The following is a 19,686-nucleotide window of genomic DNA, read 5'->3' on the forward strand; positions in this document are numbered from 1 at the left end:
AAGAAGGCGGAGCTTATATGCAAACTTCTTATTTTTCAACGAGAAATTACCATGAGAAACGTGTTTGTAAATAAATGTGTTATTCACAGAAAATTTTTAAGTAAAAAAGAAAGCCAAAATGTAAGCTTCGCCATTCGCCTCACGACCAATGAAAAAATTTATCACAATCGAGATGCGGGTGGGTGGGCGAGGTTTGTATTTAGTTTGTTTTTTCTTAAATGTGCGTAATTTTCTATTCACGACAAGAATTTGAAAACTTGTTTAATATGATAAATTTTTAAAGAAATGTAGGAAATAAAAAAAGTCAAATCATATGCCCCGCCCACCCACCCTGTCTCAATTGTGACGATTTTTCTTTATTGGTTGTGAGCAAGAAGGAGGAGCTTAATTGCAAAATTCTTATTTTTCTACGAGAAATTACCATTTGAAATATATTTGTAAATAAACGTGTTGTTCAAAGAAAAGTTTTAAGCAAAAAAGAAAGCCAAAATTAAACTTCGCCCTTCGGTTCACGACGAATAAGAAAATTCATCACAATCGAGATGTGGGTGGGTGGGCGGGGTTTGTATTTTGGCTTTTTTCTTCTTACATGTGCGTAGTTTTCTATTGACGACAAGAATTTGAAAACTTGGTTAAAATGATAAATTTTTAGAGAAGTGTGGGAGGTAAAATTTACCATTTTCAAAATGTTTTCAGTCGTTTGTTATGAAGAGTCTGCATAGTAAGAAGGAAAAAAGTCAAATCATAAGCCCCGCCCACCCACCCTGTCTCATTTGTAACGATTTTTCTGTATTCGTTGTGAGCAAGAAAGCGGAACTTATTTGCAAAATTCTTATTTTTCTACGAGAAATTACCATTTGAAACAATCGTAAATAAACGTGTTGTTCAAAGAAAAGTTTTAAGTGAAAAGGAAAGTCAAAATTAAGATCCGCCCCTCGATTCACGGCAAATAAGAAAATTCATCACAATCGAGATGTGGGCGGGTGGGCGGTGTATATATTTTGGCATTTTTTCTTATATGTGCGTAGTTTTCTATTCACCACAAGAACCTGAAAATTTGTTTAAAATGGTAAATTTTTACACAAGTGTTGGAGGTAAAATTTATCATTTTGAACATGTTTTCAGTATTTTGTTGTAAAGAGTCTGTTAAGAAGTCATTAAGAAGACAAAAAAGTCAAATTATAAGCCCCGCCCACCCACCCTGTCTCAATTGTGACGCGTTTTCTTTATTCGTTGTGAGCAAGAAGGCGGAGCTTAATTGCAAAATTCTTATTTTTCTACTAAAAATTACAATTTGAAATGCGTTCGTAAATAAACGTGTTGTTCAAAGAAAAATTTTAAGTGAAAAAGAAAGCCAAAATTAAGCTCCGCCCCTCGGCTTACGACGAATAGGAAAATTCATCACAATCGAGATGTGGGTGGGTGGGCGGGGTTTGTATTTTAGCTTCTGTTTTCTAAAATGTGCGTACTTTTCTGTTCACGACAATAACTTGTTTAAAACGATAAATTTGGAGAGAAGTGTGGAAGGTAAAAGTTACCATTATGTTAAACATGTTTTCATTCTTTGGTTATGAAAAGTCTGTATATTAAGAAGACAAAAAAGTCAAAATAAAAGCCCCGCCCAGCCGCCCTGTCACAGTTGTGACGATTTTTCTTTATTCATTTTGATTAAAAAGGCGGGGCTTATTTGCAAAATTCATATTTTGCTACGAAAAATTACCATTTGAAACATGTTCGTAAATAAAAGTGTTGTTCAAAGAAAAGTTTTAAGTGAAAAAGAAAGCCAAAATTAAGCTCCGCCCCTTGGCTTACGACAAATTGGAAAAGTCATCACAATCAAGATGTGGGTGGGTGGGCGGGGTTTGTATTTTAGCTTTTGTTTTCTAAAATGTGCTTAGTTTTCTATTCACGACAAGAACTTGAGAACTTGTTTAGAATGGTAAAATTGTAGAGAAGTCTGGGAGATAAAATGTATCGTTTTAAACATGTTTTCAATCTTTTGTTATGAAAAGTCTGCATATTAAGAAGGAAAAAAGTCAAATCATGAACCCCGCCCACACACCCTGTCCCAATTGTGACGAATTTTCTTTATTCGTTGTGAGCAAGAAGGCGGAGCTTAATTGCAAAATTCTTATTTTTATACGAGAAATTACCAATTGACACATGTTCGTAAATAAACGTGTTGTTCAAAGAAAAGTTTTAAGTAAGAAAGAAAGCCAAAATTAAGCTCCGCCCCTCAGCTCACGACGAATAAGAAAATTCGTTACGTGTTACGTTACTGAAGGCCTTGATTGTAGGCAGAAAACAATATGTAGAATATGGGGGTTTTCAATCTGATTATTTTGATGTAACTAGTGGAGTGACTCAAGGTTCTAACTTAGGCCCTCTTCTTTTTAATATATATTTTAATTATGTGGTAAGCTTCTTCTGATTCTACATCAGATACATACTTTTTAACGACCATGCATGTGTCGACAGATTTCTTCAGTACGAATGTACAAATTCTAGAAGAAATTTAAGTGAAATTCTGTTCTAATTTAAAAAATTACACAACTCGGTTCTAACCGAGCTCCAACACATCCTTCCTCTAAGAGAGTCTTTAAACTTCACCTTCCGGCATTCCTGCAAAGACACATTAATTGCAAGTGCACTTTAATTATCAGCACAAGTGCGTCAACACCGCGACAGCCAACTCGAAATTGAACATCTTGTAAATAACGACCGAAGACAAGACGTTATTGCGGAAAGAAACCCTCTTCAGCGAACGAACAAAGGGTCGCCATCAAACTTTAAATAATCGGAACACGCAGACCTGGACAGCGACACTGAAACAAATCAAGATGACATCCGTAATAAAACTTAATGGCGATCATGCACTTAACCCTCACGGATGAGCAGTCCTTAGGACATTAACGGAACAAGCGGAAAGTCCGTTTAATCTCCCGTCCGTTAAAACTGCAAGCGAACGGTGTAGTCTAGATATACGGCTTCGAATTGATGTCTTATTTTAGGGTACCAACGGTTTAATGGTCGTGGTTTATTTTTTATGGGGAGCTCTGTTCGATTTTAATTCACTTTCGAGAAATTAGCTGATGAGCAACGAGGAGTACGCTGGACGTTGGGCCGGAGTGCTTGGTTTGATCGGGTTCATTAGTTAATTGAGATTGTAGTGGTTGGAAAAAGTCAACGTACTTGAAAGAGTTGAGATAGGAAAAGTAGAGGGTTTTTGTTGATTCGATCTTTATTAAAAAAAAATATAGCTTTTTGTGATCTTTTTGTGAGCCTAAAAAATCCAGCACTCAGGTAAAGAAATGCAGAAACCGTGTTCCAAAACTAAAATAATACTTCGAGGAACCACCATTTGAGTAGCGTTGTTGAATATATTAATAGTAAAAACTGATAGCCAAATACCTTATTTATTAATCTATTGCGTAGCCTCTAGCTGGAATTCAACATGCAACTTCAGGTCTATAATTACATCCATTGATATAGTGTCACTCCACGTGCAGCAGTTTAAATTTGACATTGTTTGTTATCATCGCAAAAAAATGCAAATAATATAATTATACAGTTACTCATACCGTTTTCCATTTTTGTTACAAATGCATTAAATTCGTCTTGAATATGCAATGCAGTTCTTATCATTTACCGTTAAAGAAAGCTATCGGTTGTGTTTCAGGTGCACTTGTCTCGTATGCAAACGTGCGGCCTTGATTGGCGTTTGAACAGTGTGGTGCACGCTTATTGGTTAAAATGTTCCCGTCGCTATTTACTTATCCTATCAGAAAAGTGCACAATAAAAAACATTATCAATGTAAGTGCAGCGATAGTGATTATGTTGATAATGTTGTACTATAAATAAGCGACTGCACAATTATTTGCCACTAATAATCGAAAAATGAAACTCTACGTGTATTTACTTCTCGTCACACTTGTGACCTATTCCTTGGTGAGCATTTTTGTATGTAGAACCCAATACTAATTCCGTGTTATTTAAGGGACTAAATGATGCTCAAATAAATGAAAGTCAACACGCAACCAAAAAATGTGAAAAGGAGAATCCAGATGTTGATACAAAAGAAATAGACAAGTTGCTTCACAAGTCGGACGACATTTCAAAAGAGAAATCTGACGACGCCTTTAAAAGATACATGGTTTGCATACACAAAGAGATGAAATGGTTAAAACCCGATGGTACTTACGACACCGATCGTCTAAAAAAGTGGATTAAAATGGGAGGTCAAAGTGACGAAGAGGCAGATGAAATTATTAAAGAATGCATCGTATATAAGGGCTCGGAGATCGAAACAGTATGGGGTGTTTCCCAGTGTTTGTATAAACATAATGCTTGAACTGTATTGGAATATAAAGTATATAAATTTCCAATAAATTGTTACTTAAATTATATATTTTTCTGTAGATTGGGAGTGGGGCTGTTAAAGAAGCAAAAAAAAGTCTAACCGTAATTTTTAGATTTATTTCGTATTTTATAAGAAAAAATTAGTGAGCGGGTGGGTGGGCGGGGCTAAGTTTAACTTTTCCTGAAGAGTCTTTTATAAGAAAGCAATAACCCCCCAACCATCGCCTCTTCATTCCAGTGAGTACTTTTAATATTGTTCAGTCTTATCTTAGCAAGCCCTAGACCCGCCCACCCGCCCTCTATTTCCTTAGAATGTAGGTTATTTGCCAAAATCAGTCTTATCGTAGCAAGTACTAATCCCACCCACCCACTCACGTTCTTCTCATACTAAGGACTAATTTTCTTTTTATTCAGTATGGGATCCACTTCCATTCAGACAATATAAAATGAATCACCGAAATGTAGGCCGGGTTAATTATATGTTCTTCTACAGAATGGGACTGACCCTGTTAAAGAAGCAAAAAAAAAGGCTAATCGTAATTTTTTTGTTATACTATTTGCTACAAGATTTATTTCTTATTTTAGAAGAAAAATTTAGAGAACGGGTGGGTGGGTGGGGCTAAGTTTAACTTTTTCCTGCAGTCTTTTATAAGCTACCAATACCCCTCCCATGCATCCCCTCTTCATTCTCTTACGTTGTTCAGTCTTATCTTAGGAAGGTCTATTTCAATTGGGATGATTTTTTTTAAATAATTATGTCCTTATGCTGAAGAAGTAGAAAATGAAGAAAATGATACTTTGGATTCTTCTAAGTTAGACAGTGAAGTTAAACAAGCTGTGAATAGTATCCAGACTAACAATAATGACATTAAAACAAACCCACAAGAAAACTGTAATTCATAACTTAGGGAAAACGACCTCGATTACAATATTAAGGAGTCGAATTTATCTTCAAATAGTTCGGGCTGTACTCTTCCGATGCCTAGGAAAGTGAATAACCATGAAACTGAAACATTCGAGCCTATTTCAAAGAAATGTACATACCTTAAATGGATTTTTTCAGAAGACACAGGAATGTGCTTTGATTTTGAAAAATATAAACTCCAGCAATCACACGAGATTTTCAACAACTAATACCACTTATAACTGTCTTTTTTAAAAATGTAAAACCTTCTCGAGGGTGTCAAATGTCTTTTTTTTTAATGTGAAACCTTCTCTCGGACTCCAAATATAAATTTTTAAAAATGTGAAACTTAATGTTGTAAAAAGCAGTCTACACATATTAAAATAAAAAGGCAAAATGTAAGCCCGCCCACCCGCCCTATCTCAATTGTAATGATTTTTTTTTATTCGCCGTGAAGCAAAGGGGCGGAGCTTAACTGCAAAATACTTACTTCTTTTTAGAAGAAATTAAAAACATGTTTTCGAGTATCGTGTTGTTCAAAGAATACTATGCATATTAAGAAAAAATGCAAAATATGAACCCCGCCCACCCACCCCGTCTCAATTGTGGTGATTTTTTTTATGCTTAGAAACTTTAAACACGTTTAAAATGGTAAATTTTTGTAAGGAAATAGGGATTTTGGAATTAGGCTCCGCCCTTAGGTCTGCCAACGAATAAAAACTTCATTATTATTTAGATCAGGGCAGGAGGCAGGGGGCAGGTATGAGTGGGGCCTAATCTTTGGCTTTAATTTTTTTTAATATATATAGTATTTTTTCGAACAACACAATACTCAAAAACATATTTTTAATTTTTTGTAGAGAAATAAGGATTTTGCAGCTAAGCTCCGCCCTCTTGGCTAACGATGAATAAAAAAAATCATCACAATTGGGAGAGGGCGGGTGGGCGGTGCTACATTTGGCCTTTTTTGCTTAATATATATGCCCATCTTTTCACAACAAGAAACTTACACATGGTTAAAATGGTACATTTTTGCAAGGAAATATGGATTTTGCAGTTATGGGGCGGAGCCTAATTACAAAATCTTATACAAATTTTCCATTTTAAATATGTTTTAAGTTTCATGTTGTGAAAAGAAGTCTACACATATTAAAACAAAAAAAGAAAATGTAAGCCCGCCCACCCGCGCTATCGCAATTGTGATGATTTTTTTATTCACCGTGAACCGAGGAGGCGAAGCTTAACTGCAAACTACTTATTTTTTTACAGGAAATTTAAAACATGTTTTTGAGTATTGTGTTGTTCAAAGAATACTACGTATATTAACAAAAAAATATCAAATTTAAACCTCGCCCACCAAACCCATCTCAATTGTGATGACTTTTTTTTATTCTTAGAAGCTTAAAACACGTTTACAATGGTAAATAATTTTGTAACGAAATATGGATTTTGCAATTAAGCTCCGCCCCTGGGTCTACCAACGAATGAAAATTTCATTACTATTTAGATCAGGGCAGGTATAGGGTGGGGCTTAATCTTTGGTTTTAATTTTTTCTCAATATATCTACATAGTATCCTTTGAATAACACGATAGTCGAAAGCATGTCTTACATGGCAATTTCTTGTAGAGATAATAAGGATTTTGCAATTAAATTCCGTTCCTTTGACTATCGACGACTCATCAAAAAATCATCACAATTGGGATAGGGTGGGTGGGCGGGGCTTATATTTTGCATTTTTTTTCTTAACATACGTAGTCGTCTTTTCACAACTTAAAACATGTTTAAAATGATAAATTCTTGTAGACAAATATTGATCTTGCAATTAAGCCCCGCCCTTCGATCTGACAATGAATGATAAATTCATCACTGTTGAGATCGAGACGGATGGGTGGGGCTTCTCTTTCGATTTTCTTTTTTAATTAATACATTTAGTTTTCTTTGTATAAAGTGATTACTTAAAAACACATTTCACATGGTAATAATATCGTAGAAAAATAAGGATTTTACAATTAAGCTCCGCCCCTCGGCTTGCGATGAATAAAAAAATCATCAGTATTGAGGTAGGGCGGGTGGGTGGGGGTCATATTTTGCCTTTTTTTCTTCATATACACAGCGATCTTTTCATAATAAGAAACTTAAAACATGGCTAAAATGGTTTTTGCAAGGAAACATGGATTTTGCAATTATGGGGCGGAGCCTATTGCAAAATCGATATTTCCTTATACAAATTTTACATTTTAAGCATGTTTTAAGTTTCATGCTGTGAAAAGAAGTCTACACATATTAAAACAAAAAGGCAAAACGTAAGCCCGCGCTCCCGCCCTATCTCAATTGTGACGGAGCTTAACTGCAAACTACGTATTTCTTTACAAGAAATTTAAAAAGAGTATCGTTTTGTTCAAAGAATACTGTGTATATTAAGGAAAGAAGGCAAAATATAAACCCCGCCCACCCACCCCATCTTAATTGTGATGTTTTTTTAATTCTTAGAAACTTAAAACACATTAGGTCTGCAAACGAATGAAAACTTCATTACTATTTAGATCAGAGCAGGTATGGGTGGGGCTTAAACTTTGGCTTTAATTTTTTCTCAATATATCTACATAGTATGCTTTGAATAACACGATGGTCAAAAACATGTCTTACATGGCAATTTCTTATAGAGATAATAATGATTTTGCAATTAAATTCCGTTCCTTTGACTATCGACGACTCATCAAAAAATCATCACAATTGGGATAGGGTGGGTGGGCGGGGCTTATATTTTGTATTTTTTTCTTAACATTCGTAGTCGTCTTTTCAGTATTTAAAACATGTTTAAAATGGTAAATTCTTGTAGACAAATATTGATCTTGCAATTAAGCCCCGCCCCTCGATCTGACGATGAATGATAAATTCATCACTGTTGAGATCGAGACGGATGGGTGGGGCTTCTCTTTCGATTTTCTTTTTTAATTAATACATTTAGTTTTCTTTGTATAAAATGATTACTTAAAAACACATTTCACATGGTAATAATATCGTAGAAAAATAAGGATTTTACAATTAAGCTCCGCCCCTCGGCTTGCGATGAATAAAAAAATCATCAGTATTGAGGTAGGGCGGGTGGGTGGGGTTTATATTTTGCCTTTCGTTCTTCATACACACAGCGATCTTTTCATAATAAGAAACTTAAAACATGGTTAAAATGGTTTTTGCAAGGAAACATGGATTTTGCAATTATGGGCGGAGCCTATTGCAAAATCAATATTTCCTTCTACAAATTTTACATTTTCAACATGTTTTAAGTTTCATGCTGTGAAAAGAAGTCTACACATGTTAAAACAAAAAGACAAAATGTAAGCCCGCCTGCCTGCCCTGTCTTAATTGTGACGTAGCTTAACTGCAAAATACTTATTTCTTTACAAGAAATTAAAAATGAGTATCGTGTTGTTCAAAGAATACTATGTATATTAAGAAAAAAAGCAAAATATTAACCCCGCCCACCCACCCCAACTCAATTGTGATGTTGGATTTTATTATAATAAAAAGGCGAGCGCAGCGAGCACGTTCAGGATGTTTCAGTAGCTGATTACAAACAATGTTTAAACTAGCATTTTTAAATAACCAAATTATTCTTAATAATTTAGCTTCTCAGGGACACTAATAAATATTTTTAAATTTCACCTGAACGTGCTCGCTGCGCTCGCATTAAATTTGAAATCAAAATAAGTTGGTGGAGTCTCATCTGTTTTAAATCATTTGTTGTTGTCGGTTTGACGAAATTCTTATTATTTCCTAAAATATTCGCACACAGTTTAGGCAACCCATTGACCAAAAGCGTTTATGCAAGAACATAATTTTATATAAAAAACGCATTTAGACAGAACTTTCCGCTGCATTGAAGTACAGGCAAACTCGTCGAAAAATAACACGGATTCATAAACCACAAGTACAGGAGAAAGTTATTTTATAATAGTGCTAAGAACTTATGATTTATATAAATAATCATGTGTTTAATGGAATCTAGTCAAGTTATTCTGGGACAAAAACAACAAATGACCCAACGAACTCAAACCCTAGAGATACTTGACAAAACATTTTTCAACTTCAATCTACACAAAATCCCTTTGGTCAATTTTCGAAAAAGGTCAAAAATGGTTGAAAAAAGGCAAAATTGAGCTTTCAGAAAAGCTGGCTAAAAGTCCATGAAAAAATCGTGCAGATAGATATAGATGGCTTGAGTCGAAAAATATTGAGTACTCATGGCGTCAAAGCAAGATTTTCCAAATATTTGGATAGAAATTCGAATTTTAAAAAATCTCTGTAATTGCCATATTCCATATTAGCGATTCTGGAATAATGATAACAATTTCCAAACAAACAAAACAAAATTGTCGAATATGTCAAAATTGAGCTTTTGGAAAAGTTGTCCAAAAATTTTCAAAAAAATCTGTTATAGTCGCTGTTTAGAAATCTCCGGAAAATTCGGATTAAAAATGAATTTTAAATGACGTTAACTTATTTTCGAAAATGGGTGAAGAATGGTCGAAAATATCAAAAATATCAAAATCAGTCTTAACACTGGAAAATGCTAGCCCCCCCCCCATTTTCTTAGGGGATGAAGTGCTATCCCCGCCCACCCGCCCTGTATTTTCTTAGAAGGTATGTGATTTGCCAAAATCAGTCTTATCTTAGCAAGTCTAGCCCCACCCACCCACCCTCTATTTTCTTATAGGGTATGTGATTTGCCAAAATCAGTCTTATTTTAACAAGTACTAGCCCGCTAGGACAATAAAGGGCGGGTGAGCGGGGCTAGTACTTGCCAAGATAATACTGATATTGCCAAATAACATACCATTAAGAAAATAAAGGGTGAGTGGGCGGGGCTAGTACTTGCCAAAATAAGGCTGATTTTGGCAGATGGCATTCCTTCGAAAAACTAACGGGTGGGTGGGCGGGGACAGTACTTGTCAAGATAGGACTGATTTTTCAAAATGATATACCCCCTACCCTTTATTTTCTTAGAAGGAATGTCATTTGGCAAAATCTATCTTATCTTGGCAAGTACTGTTCCCGTCCACTCGCCCTTCATTTTTTTAGAGAGTAGGATATATGCCAAAATCAGTCTTATCTTAGTTTCTGGAGGTTGAATCTGCAAAAAAATCCCTAGTTAATTTTCGAAAATAATCGAAAAATATTCGAAAATCAGAGAAAAATCGATTCCTAAAACATTGCGTCTTAATAGTCCCAGCCCAAGAGTTTTGAATTCGATTTTAGAAATATTTCGTTTGAAAATCGGATTATTAAAAAATTTTGAAAATTATCACACTTCGTTATTAACAATTATGGAAAAATGGTAAGGATTTCCGAAGAAAAAAGGCCAAAAATAAATTGTGGAAGGCAAAATATCAAAAAAAAAACTTTAACTAATTTTCGAATGTGTCAAAAATTATTGAAAATGTTGGAAAAGGAGGAGTACTGAAAATTTGAGCTTTTAGAAAACTTGTCCAAAAATCCACAGACAGATTTTTTAAATATTTGCTTTGAAACTCAAATTTTTCAAAAACCTTAAATCTGCCATATTTGATATTAGCAATTAGTTAATTTTCGAAGAAAGTCGAAAAATGGTTGAAAATCTTAAAAGGAAAAAATTGAGCTTTCAGAAAAGTTGTTTAAAATTCTACAAAAAATTCTGGGATGTAGATCTCGACGTGCTGATTCGAAAAACATAGCGTCCCGAATCAAAATTTTTAAATATTTGATTTGAAGTTCGAATTTGTAAAAAAGAGTACCTACTAAAAATTTGAGCTTTTAGAAAACTTGTCTAAAAATCCACCAAAAATTTTGAAATATAGATTTCGATGTGTTGAGTCGAGAAATACAACGTAGTCATCGTGTCGGAGCAAAAATTCCCCAAAATTTCCAAAAAATTTGAAACCGTTCCAAATGGCTTTATTTGAGAGGAAAACATTGAGTTACTAGTTTTATAGAATACTAATCGCAAATTTACCTTATGAAATACTAGCCCCGCCCACCCACCCACCCTCCATTTTCTTAAAGAGTATGTCGTTTGCCAAAAATTGCCTTATTTAAGCAAGTACTAGCCCCACCCACTCACTCTCTATTTTCTTAGGGATGTTATTTACTAAAATCAGTTTTTTTCTTAGCAAATACTAGCCCCGCCCACCCGCCCTCTCTTTCCTTGTAGGATTGTCATTGGCCACAATCAGTCTTATCTTAACAAGTACTATATATTTGAATAAAATTTTCATTTGCAAAGTTACCCGAGTTTCATGGGAGTATCCATATAGACAAGTCTTATTGTGTTGTAATGTATTGTATTGTATGTGAAACGAGGTTCTGTCTTCTGTATTTATAGTTAATAGATATTGTATGTTCGGCAGATAATCATAGTTGAGCGGTCTAATCATTACGCTTCCATTGTTAGACCGTTCAGCTCTGGTTTCGTACACACATAAACTCCTAAATACGTGTCAAATTTTGTGGAAGTTTCTGAAAATGTTGTAGGTAAATTAATTTACAGGATATTCTAATCTTCAACCCTGTTTTAGTGCAACTTCCACAACTCTATCTCTAAAATAAAACCGTAAAATTGTAACGATCCTCGCAGTACATCCCTAAGCCCTATTTACGACTTCCCCAGCAACAATAATCTTTCCGATTTATGAACCTTTGGACCTCGAGATACTTACGATATATTTGAAGATTTAGGAACAATATTTCAGTTCGTTTTCAAACGCCATCGATGCAGTTCCTGCATCCAAGCACCACTTTCAAAATAAAGTGACTACATACATAAAATTTACTACTCTCCGGCAAACGATAAAACAACCCGAGAAACATTCCTGCTCTTATTTCAATTTTTACTTTAATATCTATAAATTCCGCGATGCTCTGCAAGAAAATTGCCCCAGTAATTTACTGGAAGATTTCCGATAATACCCAATGCGTTTGTTTACGAACGAAACGAAACGATGACGCAGCGCCCGTTTGAACCCCACTGGGGGTGTAAATCGGCCATCGATGGCCAGCGGTGGCTGGAGCACATTTTAAACCTTCAAAATTCCGGGACATCCCCGGAATTCCAATGTGTCTCGTGCACCGAATTTTGTTGTCGCAGAGCATTAAGCTGCAGTTGCGTGACGCGGTTTGAATGAAACTCTTCCCTGATTCCCTGCACTACATCATGAATCGTAATTGGGATTTCCGGGGGTATTTGGCGCTAACTTGTTAATGCACCGATGCACATTATGCAAATTTCTTCATCAGGCAGAGGTCATCGTCGTTGGAGTTTGATAGATGCACGTGTTTGAGGTCGACGTCTTGGAAACGGGGCGAGTGTCGAGGAACTGGGTGAAAACTATTACAATTTCAAAGTTTGCCCTTTGTCGACCTTCATTTGGAGGTATTGGAATTCGCAATGCGGAGACGAACGGTCGGACGATAGATCAACTTTTTTCTGTGTGAAATTTTATTGATAGATAGCGAAACCCAGACGCCTACGAAGGGTGTTGTTGTGAGTGGAGGAGGAGAGCTTTGAATGTTTGATGTGGATTCTTCTAGGTTCGGTGCACTTAAGCACAATATTAATTTGTCAAAATATTCATAGTTACATTTATTACCTATAACATAATTAATTTTACTTTAAAATTTCAAGGTTTTTTGGGGGATCTCAACTCTTTCGTAAACTATACTAGTTCCCAATTATTATCAATTATCAATTCCTCTATAAACTGCACCTACGAAATTGAACAAAACAATTCCATCCCTTTCTTAGATTTTCAAAATTTTATGATACTATGGCCACTTTGAGAAGAATGCACCTAAAAATTTGTTTGTTACAGTTTACATTAGCCAATTTGATTTATAAGCATGGTTTGTCTTAAGTCATAAAAGTTTCACTAGGCGCATGTCGACTGAGCATACAGTATTTTATACATGTTATTGGCAAGTAAACATGGCGAGAATAATTTGACAAAATATTTTTAATTCATTCCTAACTTGACATTGAAGAACGCCGTCGGTAGTAAATTTAGTCAAAAATGCCCAAAGTGAAAATAACTTAAAATAAATGGAAGGATAAAAAATTATCCTGATCTTATTGCAACAGACGAAAATGTTTTTTACTTTTTTAAAATTTATATTGCATGTTTTTTAATACGACTGTTTTAATTTGTTTTTGTCTTGAAATAAAACGAATTTTATTTTATTTTTTAGATAACATCTGAGCGCAAGTTCCAAATATTTCACCATGTTTCAACACAGCTCCAAAAAAGGAAATATCAAAATTTCCACGAATTAAAAGTGTCCCAAATACTGAGTAAACATTATGTACCAGATATTTCCAATGAGGTTATTTCTAGTATTAAAGAAATTGTAAAAAAAAACACAATTTCCATATTCTAAAGTGGACGAAACTTATGATGCTTGCGGGCGATATATTGCTAATCAACAGGTGGGTAAATTAATTGAAGCTTATTTCGACAGAACTTCCCTAGCCCCTGAAGTGAAGCCCAACAAATCCTGAATTCTCGGAAAAATTATAAAATTGATTTTGCGTTTCTCTTTGTGTTAATCTCGGAATGTCGATAAGGGTAGAGATCAAGAAATCAAAAAATTTTAAAACTTGAAAAATTGAACCAAAATTCGAAAAAACGACAAATTGAAAAGCCGAAAAATCGGAAGATCGAGCAATCGAAGCATCAAAAAATCTAAGAATTGGAAGAATTGAAAAACCCAGAAATTAAAACATTCCCAAAATTGAAGCGCTGAAAAATTCAAAAACCGAAAATTTGAAAAATCGAGAAATCGAAAAATCAAGGACCCTAAAAATTAAAAAAAACGACTTGTGAGAAATCGAAATATGGATGGAGACAGGGTGGGTGGGCGGGGCTAAATTTTGTTATACTACCCGACCTGACTTGACCTAACGTGATCTGACCTGTTATGAGTTCTTTATTGTCTCAAATAAACAAATTTTAAACATTTCTGTGAATATATGAAACCACAAAGTACACTCTTACAACCACTGTATTTTGTAAAACAAAAATTATTAATAATTTCCCTTTTTATCTCCAAAAATTTTATACCGAGCGATTTTGGAAAAACGGTAGGAATTTCCAAAGGAACGATGCCTAAAATGACTTATGGATGTCGAAATCTACAAAAAAATGTTTTCGGAAATAGTTAAAAAATGGCCGAAAATGCCAAAGTTGCCAAAATCAGTTTCATCTTATCAAATACTAGCCCCGCCCACCCACCCGGAGAAAACGAAAAGTCGAAAGATTAAGATATCGAAATATCAAAAAATTTAAAAATTTAAAATAAATAAAAATTTAACAATTCGAAAAATTGAGAAAAAGAAAAATCGAACAAACACAAATTTTAAAATGGGAAAATCAAAGACGAAAAATTGAAATTAAAATGGAAAATCGAATGACCGAAAAAACGACAAATCGAAAAGCCGAAAAATTGGAAGATCGAGAAATCGAATCATCAAAACATTCGAAAGTTTGAAAAATTGGAAAACCTAGAAATTGCAACACTCTTAAAATTGAAACGTTGAAAAATTGACAAACGGAAAACTTGAAAAATTTAGAAATCGGAAAATAAAGGACTCGAAAAATTTTAAAAACCGAAAAACCGACATGATGAGCAATCTGAAGTTGGAAAAATCGGGAAATACGAAATTATAAAAATCGAAAAATTGAAAAATCTAAAACTGGACAATCAAAAAAAATCTTGAGAAACCTATAATTTTAAAAATCGAAATATCGAAAAATCAAGAAACCGAAAATTTAGGAACGCGAAAAATTAAAAAAGTGAAAAATTGAAGAAACGAAAATGAAACATCGGAAAATTGAAAAACCCTGAAATTGAAAAAACGAATAACTGAAAAATCGAAAAAACAAACATTTTTAAAATCGCCAAATTGAAAAGCCAAAAGGCGAAAAATTGAAAGATCGAGCAATCGAAACATCCAAAAGTGAAGAATATAAAATCTAAGAAATAAAAGAATTGAAAAACCCAGAAATTAAAAAATTCCCAAAACTGACAAACCGAAAACTTGAAAAATCGAGAAATTGAAAAATCAAGGACTCGAAAAATTTTAAAAATCGAAAAACCGACGTGGCGAGCAATCGAAAGTTGGAAAAATCGAAAATTGAAAAATAGGGAAATGGAAACAAAAAACGTAAAATCGATAAATCGATAAATGTAAGAACAAAAAATTCAAAATCGAAACCTCGAGAAACTAAAACATCGGGAAATCGAAATAACCCAAAAGAAAAAAAAATGAATTTGAAGCACTGCAAAATTTTAAAGTATAAAAAAAGAAACGTCAACAAATAGAAAATAAAAAATAAAAGAATAGAAAAATTTTAAATTAACGGTTCGAAAAATTGAGAAATAGAAATATCAAGTAACTGAATAATATAAAAATCCTGAAGTCGAAACAATACGAAGACGAAAATTGAAAAACTTACAACTGAAAAAAATCCCAGATTTGAGATACCGAAAAATGAATAAATCGATAAAACAAAAATCGACATATTGAAAAATCGAAGAAAATGAAAAACCCCAAAACTAAAATATCGAAAAATTGAGCAATCGAAAAATTGAAAAATAAAAAGTCTTACTCAAAACACGAAATCTCAATAAATCGAAAAATAGAAGACTTGAAAAATCGAAAAACTGAAATAGGTATCTAAAAACCGAAAAAGTGAAAAGTCAATGACTGTGAAATTCCAACAGTTAAAAAAGCTAAAAATCTGAAACCGAGAAATCGAAAAATTGAAAGATTAAGAAACTTAATCATTAAAAAATTGAAAAATCTTAAATTTTTAAAATTGTAAAACTTGGAAAATTGAAATTGAAGAAGTGAATTCTTAAAAAGTGAGAAATTTAGCATTAAAATATCGAAAAATTTAAATACTTGAAATTAAAAAATCAAAAGTTTGAAAAAAATGGAAAAATGAACAAGTCCAAAAGCTAAAATAACGAAAAATTCATAAATCGACATCTAGAAAATACAAAAATTGAAAAATCGAAGAAAAATAAAAATTCGAAAAATTGGAAAATTGACAAATCCAAAAATTAATCGAAAAATTGGAAAATCGAGACATCGGGAAATGGAAGAATCGAATTATTAAAAGTCGTCAAATTAGGTCGAAAAATCAAGAAACTGAAAAGTCGAAAATTCGTAAATTTAGAAACGTTAGAAATAAAAATTGGAATAACAGAAGAATCGAAAACTGAATCATCAAAAAATTGGAAAATCCAAAATTTGAAAAATCCCAAAACTGGAATATCGAAAAATTGCGAAATATAAAAAAATTAGTTAGCGTTTTTAGGTAAACAGTCAGACCGGAGACAGAGAGACAGACGGAACAGGGAGACCTGTTTTTTCAAAATTAAAAAAAAAGCCGAAAAATTGGAAGATCGAGAAATCGAATCATCAAAACATTCGAAAGTTTGAAAAATTGGAAAACCTAGAAATTGCAACACTCTTAAAATTGAAACGTTGAAAAATTGACAAACGGAAAACTTGAAAAATTTAGAAATCGGAAAATAAAGGACTCGAAAAATTTTAAAAACCGAAAAACCGACATGATGAGCAGTCTGAAGTTGGAAAAATCGGGAAATACGAAATTATAAAAATCGAAAAATTGAAAAATCTAAAACTGGGCAATCAAAAAAAAAATCTTGAGAAACCTATAATTTTAAAAATCGAAATATCGAAAAATCAAGAAAGCGAAAATTTAGGAACGCGAAAAATTAAAAAAGTGAAAAATTGAAGAAACGAAAATGAAAAACCCTGAAATTGAAAAAACGAATAACTGAAAAATCGAAAAAACAAACATTTTTAAAATCGCCAAATTGAAAAGCCAAAAGGCGAAAAATTGAAAGATCGAGCAATCGAAACATCAAAAAATGAAGAATATAAAATCTAAGAAATAAAAGAATTGAAAAACCCAGAAATTAAAAAATTCCCAAAACTGACAAACCGAAAACTTGAAAAATCGAGAAATTGAAAAATCAAGGACTCGAAAAATTTTAAAAATCGAAAAACCCACATGGCGAGCAATCGAAAGCTGGAAAAATCGAAAATTGAAAAATAGGGAAATGGAAACAAAAAAACGTAAAATCGATAAATCGATAAATGTAAGAGCAAAAAATTCAAAATCGAAACCTCGAGAAACTGAAACATCGAGAAATTGAAATAACCCAAGAGAAAAAAAATTGAATTTGAAACACTGCAAAATTTTAAAGTATAAAAAAAGAAACGTCAAAAAATAGAAAATAAAAAATAAAAGAATAGAAAAATTTTAAATTAACAGTTCGAAAAATTGAGAAATAGAAATATCAAGTAACTGAATAATCTAAAAATCGGGAAGTCGAAACAATACGAAGACGAAAATTGAAAAATCTAAAATTTAAGAACCACAAAAATTTAAAAATCCCAGATTTGAGATACCGAAAAATGAATAAATCGATAAAACGAAAATCGACATATTGAAAAATCGAAGAAAATGAAAAACCCCAAAACTAAAATGTCCAAAAATTGAACAATCGAAAAATTGAAAAATAAAAAATCGTACTCAAAAAACGAAATCTCAATCAATCGAAAAATAGAAGACTGGAAAAATCGAAAAACTGAAATAGGTATCTAAAAACCGAAAAAGTGAAAAATCAAAGATTGTGAAATTCCAACAGTTAAAAAAGCTAAAAATCTGAAACCGAGAAATCGAAAAATTGAAAGATTAAGAAACTTAATCATTAAAAAATTGAAAAATCTTAAATTTAAAAATTGTAAAACTTGGAAAATTGAAATTGAAGAAGTGAATTCCTAAAAAGTGAGAAATTTAGCATTAAAATATCGCAAAATTTAAATACTTAAAATTGAAAAATCAAAAGTTGTAAAAAATTGAAACATGAAAAAGTCCAAAAGCTAAAATAACGAAAAATTCATAAATCGACATCTAGAAAATAGAAAAATTGAAAAATCGAAGGAAAATAAAAATTCGAAAAATTGGAAAATTGACAAATCCAAAAATTAATCGAAAAATTGGAAAATCGAGACATCGGGAAATCGAAAAGTCGGGAAATGGAAGAATCGAATTATTAAAAGTCGTCAAATTAGGTCGAAAAATCAAGAAACTGAAAAGTCAAAAATTCGTAAATTTAGAAACGTTAGAAATAAAAATTGGAATAACAGAAGAATCGAAAACTGAATTATGAAAAAATTGGAAAATCCAAAATTTGAAAAATCCCAAAACTGGAATATCGAAAAATTGCGAAATATAAAAAAATTAGTTAGCGTTATTAGGTAAACAGTCAGACGGAACAGGGAGACCTATTTTTTCAAAATTAAAAAAAAAGCCGAGAAATTGGAAGATCGAGAAATCGAATCATCAAAACATTCGAAAGTTTGAAAAATTGGAAAACCTAGAAATTGAAACGTTGAAAAATTGACAAACGGAAAACTTGAAAAATTTAGAAAACGGAAAATAAAGGACTCGAAAAATTTTAAAAACCGAAAAACCGACATGATGAGCAGTCTGAAGTTGGAAAAATCGGAAAATACGAAATTATGAAAATCGAAAAATTGAAAAATCTAAAACTGGACAATAAAAAAAAATCTTGAGAAACTATTAAAATTTTAAAAATCGAAAAATCGAAAAATCGAAAAATCAAGAAACCGAAAATTTAGGAACGCGAAAAATTAAAAAAGTGAAAAATTATAGGAATGAAAATGAAACATCGGAAAATTGAAAAACCGTGAAATTGAAAAAACGAATAACTGAAAAATCGAAAAAAACAAACATTTTTAAAATCGTCAAATTGAAAAGCCAAAAGGCGAAAAATTGAAAGATCGAGCAATCGAAACATCCAAAAATGAAGAATATAAAATCTAAGAAATAAAAGAATTGAAAAACCCAGAAATTAAAAAATTCCCAAAATTGACAAACCGAAAACTTGAAAAATCGAGAAATTGAAAAATCAAGGACTCGAAAAATTTTAAAAATCGAAAAACCGACGTGGCGAGCAATCGAAAGTTGGAAAAATCGAAAATTGAAAAATAGGGAAATGGAAACAAAAAACGTAAAATCGATAAATCGATAAATGTAAGAACAAAAAATTCAAAATCGAAACCTCGAGAAACTGAAACATCGGGAAATCGAAATAACCCAAAAAAAAAAATTGAATTTGAAACACTGCAAAATTTTAAGTATAAAAAAAGAAACGTCAAAAAATAAGAGAATAGAAAAATTTTAAATTCAACAGTTCGAAAAATTGAGAAATAGAAATATCAAGTAACTGAATAATCTAAAAATCCGGAAGTCGAAACAATACCAAGACGAAAATCGAAAAACCTACAACTGAAAAATTTTAAATTCAAGAATCAGAAAAATTGA

The 19,686-nt window shown here is 32.6% G+C and overlaps 1 protein-coding gene and 1 long non-coding RNA gene across 6 annotated transcripts in view; one reads left to right on the forward strand and one right to left on the reverse strand.

The window, feature by feature from the left end:
• Positions 1–19,686, reverse strand: part of LOC135127782 (limbic system-associated membrane protein) — an 829,211-nt gene that overhangs the window by 156,768 nt on the left and 652,757 nt on the right. The gene's annotated exons all lie outside the window — the stretch shown is intronic.
• On the forward strand, positions 3,831–4,407 carry LOC135128354 (uncharacterized). The gene is made up of 2 exons (XR_010280376.1): positions 3,831–3,949; positions 3,999–4,407. It is a non-coding gene; the product is annotated as an uncharacterized LOC135128354 (long non-coding RNA).

The sequence above is a fragment of the Zophobas morio genome, unplaced genomic scaffold, assembly GCF_036711695.1.
Source record: "Zophobas morio isolate AGI-343-1 ecotype UQ-CSIRO unplaced genomic scaffold, CSIRO_AGI_Zmor_V1 ptg000012l, whole genome shotgun sequence".
NCBI lineage: Eukaryota > Metazoa > Arthropoda > Insecta > Coleoptera > Tenebrionidae > Zophobas > Zophobas morio.